We start from the raw sequence: 9,079 nt of genomic DNA on the forward strand, positions 1-9,079 counted from the left end.
GGCTCCGCCGCGCTGCGCCCCGCTCCCCGCCGCCCTATATAGCCCGGCCGCCGGGCTGTGGGGCGGCGCCGGCCGCGGCCGCCCCGTCGGGGCGGAGGCAGGGCGAGGGGCGGCCGGGCTGTGGGGTGCCCCGGGGAGGGCTCCGCCCGGCGGCCGGGGGCACGAAGGGGGCCGGGGGAGGCGTGTGTGGGCGGACGGGGGGGTTGGGGGCGGTCGGGGTGGTTTTGGGGGAGGTCGGGTCCCCGTCGTGCCGCTGCCGGCGTCGGGGGGCTCGAGGGCGCGCCGCTGCTGTCGCCCCCCCGGGTGGCCGCGGAGGGAAGGGAGGCAGCGGCACTGCGGGCTTGTCGCCCTGGGGCTTGGGAAGGGTTTTTGGTAAGCGAGGGTAGTCAAAATCCCATAAATCCGCAGCCCGAAGTGGGGTGTGCTTTAGGGCAAAGTGCGATCGTGGGGGCTGCTCCCAGGCTGGGAAGCTCAGCAGGGCGAGCAGGTGACCAGCGCCTGGCACGCAGTCTCCTGGGGCCCTGCTGACCCTGGGCGAGCTGTCCCCGCAGCAGCCAGCCTTGGGCTGGGTCATGCTTCGCTCCTGGGAGTCTGCGGCCCAGTTCCTGCGTCTGGTCCAGGGAATCGTGGCGCTCCTCGGCAAGGAAGTCAGGCGAAGGATTTGCTAAGCCCAAAACTCCTCTCTAGCCTCTCTGATTCACAGGGAGAGGTGACGTTTCTCCATGCACAACCCCAAATTAAAGTGCTGCTCTTGTTCCCGCTGTGCTCTTGTGCAAGCCCATACCTGACCCACTGTCCATCCTCGGTGTTTGCTGTCCCTAGCATCGCTCCTTCCACTGACCACATCCCACTCGGACCAGCTCCATGCTCAGAAGACAATCTTATTTCCCAATGTTCTTGTTCATTTTTTAATCTCTCTAACTCCCTCCTTACTCTCTTATCCTTAGAAATGCCTAGCACAGTTGGAAGTTGCAAGTGGCAGAAAAAAGCAGATGTGAAACAAACATTTTTCAGGAAAATTTCTCCCTGTTGACATTGTCAATACAATGATCTCTTCCTTCAGTCATATTTAACTATTTAACACTGCTTGGTAGTACAGTTGTGTGAAATGATATGGGTTAAAACCCACAAAAATGAAAACAAAAACAAAACACTGCCACCTGACTGCTAGAAAGCTTTAGGATTTTCTTTAACTGTTTTTTCCCCTTAAGCAGTCTAAATTTAAACTCTTGAACAAAGCAGGTTGAGTGGAAGGAGCATGGTGTAAAGGTAAGCAGCTCTGCCCAGAGCAGAAGTTTAACCAATTCACTTTTGCAGGTCACTTCTCTGAAGGACAACTGTTCTCCACCATCGCTCCAACGTGAGGCCAGTGGTCACCCACAAGGTTGCAAGGTCCAGCCCAGTTAGGACTGTTAGTCTGAGTAAGGTTATTACATGTTTCTGTAAATAAAGAATTGTTCGGAGAGCAGATGCATCAGTGTCTCAGCCTAAACCTTTAATTGGCTCTAATCCTTTGTCTTGTTGACAGTATTGGTGGAGAGGCCAAAGACGACATGACAGCGATGACACTCGTCTGTCACTTCCTGCTCAGTAGTTCTTAGGGTGACTATAAAAGCAAATTAGTGGGGCAGCCCATGTGGTTGACAAGAAAACAAACATGACTTCATCCCCAAAAGTTTATTCAATTGGCTGGTGCACAGGGCAAGTTACACGTTGAAAGCGAGCATCCCTTTGCAGGCAACCGCACTGCCTTCATGTAGCTTATTGCTATGGGCTCTGCCCTACCACATGAGAGGAACAAAAAGCTCCTCTGTCTCCAGTGAGCTGGCACCTCTCTTTGAGGATAGAATTTCACCCTTTATATTTCTATAATAAACTGAACAAATTATACTAATTTAAGAGTAATTGTGGATGCCAGACAAACGAGAAACACCAGCTTTAGACTGTCTAAAGCTGAATTGTTCAGAATTGGCAGGAGTATTATCCAGTTCTGACCATTTGGCACCTTTTGTTTTACAGCACCCTAGTGAAGTGCAAACAGGGTTAGAACCATTCACAGAGGAAAAGGAGGGTGGATTTTAACCTCACCTGAGAATAGAGTAATAGCTTTTGTAAAGAATATCATAACGACTGTATCTGAGTTCTACAAACCCATGTACTCAGTGCACTTTATGGCAATTCAAACATGCTTCATATGGTCAGGTTCTCCCGGCTGTAGCCTTCTTTTCACCGGCAATTTCCTATACTTGTTCAGGACTTCTAAGTACGAAGAAATCTATCTGAGAGAAATTTTTAACATGGAAGCATGTTAATTGTGCTCCTCAGTAGGAGGAGCACAATTGCTGGCTCTATACAGGGTACCATCACGTGCCTCATTTACATAGTTTTAAGTACAGGTCATACTCACCTCCAGCATCACTGCTAGCAGTTTTCAGGGTAAAAAGACAAAAATCCTTTGCTCCACTGAGGACATGAACTGAAAGATGCAGCTCTGAAACAAGACATACTGGTCCTCTCGTCCACACAGTCAGACAGACTCACAGCTCCCCACCCAAAGGTGCCTTTCCACCAGCTGGTTTCCCAGCACACACATATTTCTGCCACACAACCCAGCTACTTCCTCCCTCCATGTATTAAAAGAACAGGTGACACAGTAAATACAGCAGGAACACCTGCACATGTTTCCCACTGGCTATTGACAGCTTGAAGAGCAGGCTTCATGTCTGAGGTATCTTAATTCCACATCACTGTACAGGCTTTAACTCCTCTTTTTCTGGTTTCTAGACACTAACTTTTTTTTTTTTTTTTTTTTGGTTGATGCTCTGGAAGTAAAATAAGGTTGTTTGGCAATTTTATCCTAAATAAGGTGTTTTCTGAATAAAGAGCTCCATGTTCCATAGAAGACTTTCAATAATAATAATAAAAAAAGTTTAGTTTCTCCTCTGTATGTAGAAATTGGACCTTTCTAAATAGTTATTTTGACTACCTGAAGAAAACATAGCTATGTATTCGCTTGCTTAAAAGACAATTTTGTATTGGGCATCACACTAACCCAGTGACAAGGTCTGAGAGCTGATGTACTTTATTGAACAAGGTCAGATTTTTACAGACTGCATAGTTTGTAGCTGAATCATGTCACTGACATACACACACACTGAAGTTAGCTCAGGGAAAACAATCTGCCAATAAACCCAACTTTTTGCTTGTCCCCTCTTCCCTGTGCTGACCCATTCTGGCTTTCTCTTGCCATGGGGTGAACTCTGTGCCGGAGCTGTGAGGTGGATGGACAAAGGCTGGTGCGACTGAATCGCTGGGGAAGGGAGAAAGACGACGTCTTCTCACCATTGCTTAGCTGCCAGATATGTTCGGTGGTGTTACATGTAACCCACCCCCTACGCAGTATGGTGCTTTCATGTCGGCTGGCAAAGCAGCTGTATCTGCCCAGCACATCACAGAATTAATTTGGAACTGACCCTAAGGGTCATCAAGGGGGCCCTGCCGGCCGCCCTGTCGGCGGTGCAGGCCCGGCTGCCGCCGCCTCACGTCCAGGGGGCTGCGGCCGAGCCCGCTCCCCGCCGCCTCCTCCCGGGGGCTCCCGGCGGGGTCCGAGGGCACCAGCGGGACCGAGAGCCCGGCTCTGCCCGCCCCGGGCCGCCCGCGGCACCTCACGGCCGGGTCGGGCGGCCCCGAGCCCCGCGCTCCCCCTGGCGGCGCCTCCGAGCGCTAGAGTTTCTTAGGTAGAAACGAGAGCGGGGCTGGAAGTCCTCCTCGCTCCTTCAGAAACGTGGGTTTGGGGAATTATATCATGGTTCGAGGTGGTCACCAGCCAGGAGCGGGGCGAATGCAGGCCCGCTGTGACTAGAGACCCCGCCACCGCGTACAGCGTGTGTTGGGAAAGAGGGCCTTTGCAGGATCCAAATGAAAACAATTTCCTCCGCGACATTAGTATTTTCCCCCGTGTTACATTTGCACTCTTCTGCCTCTTAGATTCTTTAAAGAATGCAGACTTTCTGGAAAGCGATTTGCTGCACACGGTGTTTCACGTTGTGCAGAGGATTTGCAATTGCTTTCTACGGCGAGAGATGTATCTACTCTTGCGCACCATAAGTACGAAACCCATGGAGAGCTGAAGCAACCCTCCCTGCAGCCTTAGGATTTCAGCACCAGTTTTAATAGCACCCCAGTACAAACAGTGAAACGAAGCACACTGAGCAGACTTTGCTTCCACAGCAAAAATGTTACCTGCATGAAGTAGCAACATCTGCAATAGCTTCCCAAACGGGAGAACCCCTTTTGACAAATAGTGTCGGGTTTATGAGAGAGCGTAGGTGCCGAGAGGTTTACCAAGGTAAACTGTGATTTCTCTCCTCCCCCTTTAAGCATTGATGGATCTCTTCCACAAAACTCTACACTACTGTACATCATCGGTATGGCAGCGCTTCCGAGGCACAAGTGACCCTAACAGACCTGCTATCTCAAAGACACTCAGGTTTCAACCGATACGCTTAGAGCCTGGTTTATTTCAGTGCTGCCAAGCACACTTCTGACAATAGGAGTGACACTTTAGAGGAGTACTTTGTCCAGCCCCTTGAAGGCAGAGGCTGGGCTTTGAGAAGAGGAAAAAAGGCCACTTGAAGGTGGATAGTCGTGTGAGACGGATAGTTGTGCGTATGTGTGTGCACGTGTGTGCGTGTAGGAAGTATTCCCTCTGCAGGGAACAGGTAGAGAACACCTTCGATAACAAACTGTTAAATTGCACAGATTATCACAGAATCACATCACGCAGTCTCCGTTTTTGCTTTGGAAAAACATTTTTACTCAGTATTTATATTGTAGCAACATATAAAGACCCTTCCACAGTGGACTGGGATTTGACTGTAAAACACAAAGTAAAATGACAATCTCTCCTCCAAACAGTTCGAGTTACAAATCCTTCTAAAATAAATGCCAAAAAAAAAAAAAAAAAAAGTACTGGTCAGCTTTGCTTATGCCGAAGGAGTTTTTATATTCATATTTTAGCAAGCTGCCAGAGTCACAATATATATTGCCTTGTACAAACTCAGCTAAGTTTGTTTAAGAAAAAATAGCTGCCCTCAGGCTTCCATTGAGACTGCAGCAATTTATTTGTTTTATTTATCTTTAATGAATTAGCTTTATTCATTTCAATCTGGGATTATTTTTCTTTTACAACATAATATTAACTGTAGGTCTATTTCTTTCTTAGTGTTCCAGGGATCTATCAATATCTGGTGCCTTTAAAGGAAGCTGAGAGGTCATCAGCATCAGGTCTGGAGTGTGTAAACCAAGCAAATACGTACACACAATAGGGCTGGGAGGTGCTGCTCCTTGTAAGACAATAGGCACGAGCAGGAGCTGCAGATTTGCTCCCTGGTCCTATGGTGTAGGTTAGGACATACATTCACTTATACTACCTGTGCTGGTAAGTGTGAAATCACATCATGCTGGCTCAACTAATATGCATTATTTGCCAGTGGTTTCCCATTCTTGTATTATCTATGATTTGCAAGACACTGTCCATCCAGGTGTCCACAAACATTATATGTTGATAGGTCTAATAGGACTGCTTTGTAAAGACTGGTGATTTTGGAAGGGTAGTTCGATACCCTCAGCTGTGAAAACAACAAGGAACAGAGGAGAAAGCATTCATATTAGATAGTCAGCTTTACAGCTCAGTAATATTTATTTGTATTTTATGTCCACAATTCAAGGGTTAAACATTTCTGGAGCAAGGATTAAGCCCACTGATTCATGTATCCTTTCATACAGTAAGAATAACTTACGTGATCTTGTCCTTACAACAGCACCTGCTTTGATCTTGTCCTTAAAACACCTGCTTAATGAAACTGGGGTGATTACTGACCCTAACTTAGAAATTATTGTGTAATGGTAGCAGTGCAAATGCTGCCTCCTTCCCTCTGCAAGATAACAAAGGAGAGAAAATCCTCCCCTTACTTTGCTCAGTCTCAAAGACACAGATGACAAATGGAGGGACAGAGCTATAAATCTAAACAAATTAATTGGCGTAGCTTTGCTAGCTGGTTGGTTTGTTTTTAAAGGGGGATCTGAAGTAGGATGTGGTACAGAAAAGAAAACAGTAATTATTAAAAGCAGAGAAAAAGAAACAGAGGAAAGAGGTGTGCACAGAGTTCATGACTTCTCCCTCGTCATGGTGAGCAAGCAGAACCTTATGGTCATAGTGAACCCTGAAATGCATTTTGTAGGAGTCCATATAATACAAGCTGGGCTCAGGGATTTTCCTCGTGTTTAATTAGCCATCTGAGAGAGAGGACAAAGACATTTGCAGCAGAAGCTAGTGGGCTGTAAGGGCGATAGCTGCATTAGATCAGATGAAGATGATGAGGCTAAATCATGCAGGACTATGAAGGTAAAGGAAAAACCACATTTCCTGCAGAGCTCCAGATAGTCAGAAGAAGGACTCCAGGAAAAGAGTGACACAGATAATTAGCATTTTTCTTTGTGGAATACTTTAATGGTATTGTAAATCCTAGTTTAGATTTCTTCCTGGGTTGTTTTTTTCCCTAAGACCTCTCCTCTTTTTATTGATTAACAAGACATTTTAGATAAAGATAACAAGGAAAACCCAATACAGTGAATCAGCAGAACTAATTCATTAGTCTTAGAGAAGTCTTTAAAAAGTGTTAACAAGAGCTAATTGCTTAACACTGTATTTCAACTATTGATTTTCTTTTCCTCTAGTAAGTGGTTTTATAATCTGGTCTTCTTTACACAAGAGCAAAAATATCTTAAAAGCTATACGTGTCATATATTTAACCAGATATGCAAGTGTTATCAGTTTATCAGTCAGTGTTGATTTACAATGAGAGGGCTAATCTTTTCTTTCAAACACTATACAAAGTAGCTGGTGTGAGAATGAGAAAGGAGGGAAAAAAAAAAAAAAAAAAAAAAAAAAGGTTATCAGAAGTCTCCAAATCAGTGAATGTGAAAGGCTGGGTGGAAGAAAATGGGAAAAGGTTGCGTTGACCCCACTAGGGCCAAGAGAGAAGGCTGTAGGTGATGGCTGTGAAAAGCTCATTTGTTTCACAAGTTTCACGCGTCAAAATTCTTCCTCTTTTGCTTTGTTGTAAGCTGAAGGGATGGGGACAGAGGAAAATAGGACTAGAAGAAAATACCTGACTCGGAAAAGCAGTATTGATCTTTTTGTTCATTCTTTTTTACTTTGTGAAAAAAATAAGTTATTTTCAGTGACCTTCCCTTTCTTAAAATGTAACAGAGTCATGTATTTACCAAGTGATTCTTAAGAAAGCATTTACCTAGTATTGGTTTGATGCAGCCGAGATAAGCGCCAGAACAGTTAGTTCTGTAGTATGAAATGCCACTCCATGAGAGTCAGTTTTCTATATAAACACCATGCAACAGAATACTGCACGCAATGGATTAGTATAACTATGATTTCTGTGAACTACTAGTTCACCACTAGAAAGCAAAAAACACATGAGAGGAGAAAGCACAATATTGATTGGGTGGCTAATGCAGTTGAGTGCTGACCATCATCTGCTGATGCTATATTGAGCATCTCTGAGAGATGGATCGCAAGAGTTCTTCCAAGCCAGGGTGCTGCAATGCCTCAGGCACAGTGTGTCTTCTTGTACTATGAACAGCACCACTGATTTCCCTGCAGCTAGTCTGCATGTAACAAACACTTTAAGGTCTAATCCGGACACTGAGCACCCCAGGAGTTGCAGAAGATTGTTCTTGCTTGCACCATAACATTACAAATCAAAAACAAGAATGCAGAGGCACCACACTCATTGCTGCCCGATGAAAGGACATAAGGCTACACGCACAAACTGAAATACAAGAAATCTTCTTAAACATAACGAAATAATCTCTTTCCCGTGAGGGTGGTCAAACAGAAAGAGGTTGTGGGTCTCCATCCCTGGAGATATTCAAAGCCCGACTGGACACAGTCTGCTCTAGGTGACTCCACTTCCGAGCAGGGATTTGGACAATCTCCAGAGCTCCTTTGCAGCCTCAGCTCTTTTGTGATTACGTGAAACTGAAAAGATCAACCGTCTTGTTTAAAGATCAAGCTTAGTATTCGTTGTGATAAACCGTGACAAGGACCCAGCACACACAATCTTCTGTAATTCTAGATGCCAAGTGTATGCAGACACTAAAAGCAGAGGGGGGGTTCAGAAGAGAAAGGTATCTCTTACAGAGCAGAAATCAGAGACCTCATATGTATCTCCTCGTCTTCCTTTCGCTCCTCCCTTCCTTTCTTTTTTAATGCACTGTATATTGCTAGTAGCTCAAGTATTTGTGGATAGCACTATTTTTATAGGACTGTGTACCAAAATTAGAGGTCAAATCTCACTATCACCTAGCTTTCTTTCTTATCTAGATGATGACTACAGAGAGCTACTATACACTTTTGTGCTGGATTTGCAACTGTCTCCTCTTTGACACGAAAGACATTTTCTCTTTGGGATGAAAACCCATCTCCCAAGGCTTTTCCTTGCCCATCTACCTGCTGAAGAAAGGCAGACACTTGGGCCAGTTAATCCAAAAGAAAGAAAGGTGGAGGGGGGCTTGTCAAGAGTAAACAAATTCAGTTTTGCTCTTTCAGTTAGACATGTTCAGGACATGAACTTATTCCCAGGAATTCTGCAGAGCCAAGAAAAAAACAATGTTGGTGGTGCATGCAGGAAAAGTTAAGAGCAGCTGTCTGCGGACTGATGGTAGACCACAACTTACTTCAGCAGATTTTAAGGAACCGGAAAAAAAAAAAAAAGAGTAATCTAGAGCTTGGAAATAATATATTTTCACAAGAAACATATTTGTTATGGATGCTTAAAAATAGCTTTTACTTCCAAGGAAAGGCTTTCAGATGCGTGTATGGACTGGACTATTCTAAAGGGAGATCCTGTATGTGACTTCTCTGTCCTCTTTCACCTGGTGATGCTACTCAGGTTGCCAGCCAGTACTGTAGCTGATGCTTTTGCTTTCAGCAATTGTTTTTCCTTTTCATCTTCGTTAACTTCTGTTGCTACTTGAAGAGGGGGTAAGATTTTCTTTT

This window comes from Cygnus atratus, chromosome 5, assembly GCF_013377495.2.
Source record: "Cygnus atratus isolate AKBS03 ecotype Queensland, Australia chromosome 5, CAtr_DNAZoo_HiC_assembly, whole genome shotgun sequence".
Lineage (NCBI taxonomy): Eukaryota > Metazoa > Chordata > Aves > Anseriformes > Anatidae > Cygnus > Cygnus atratus.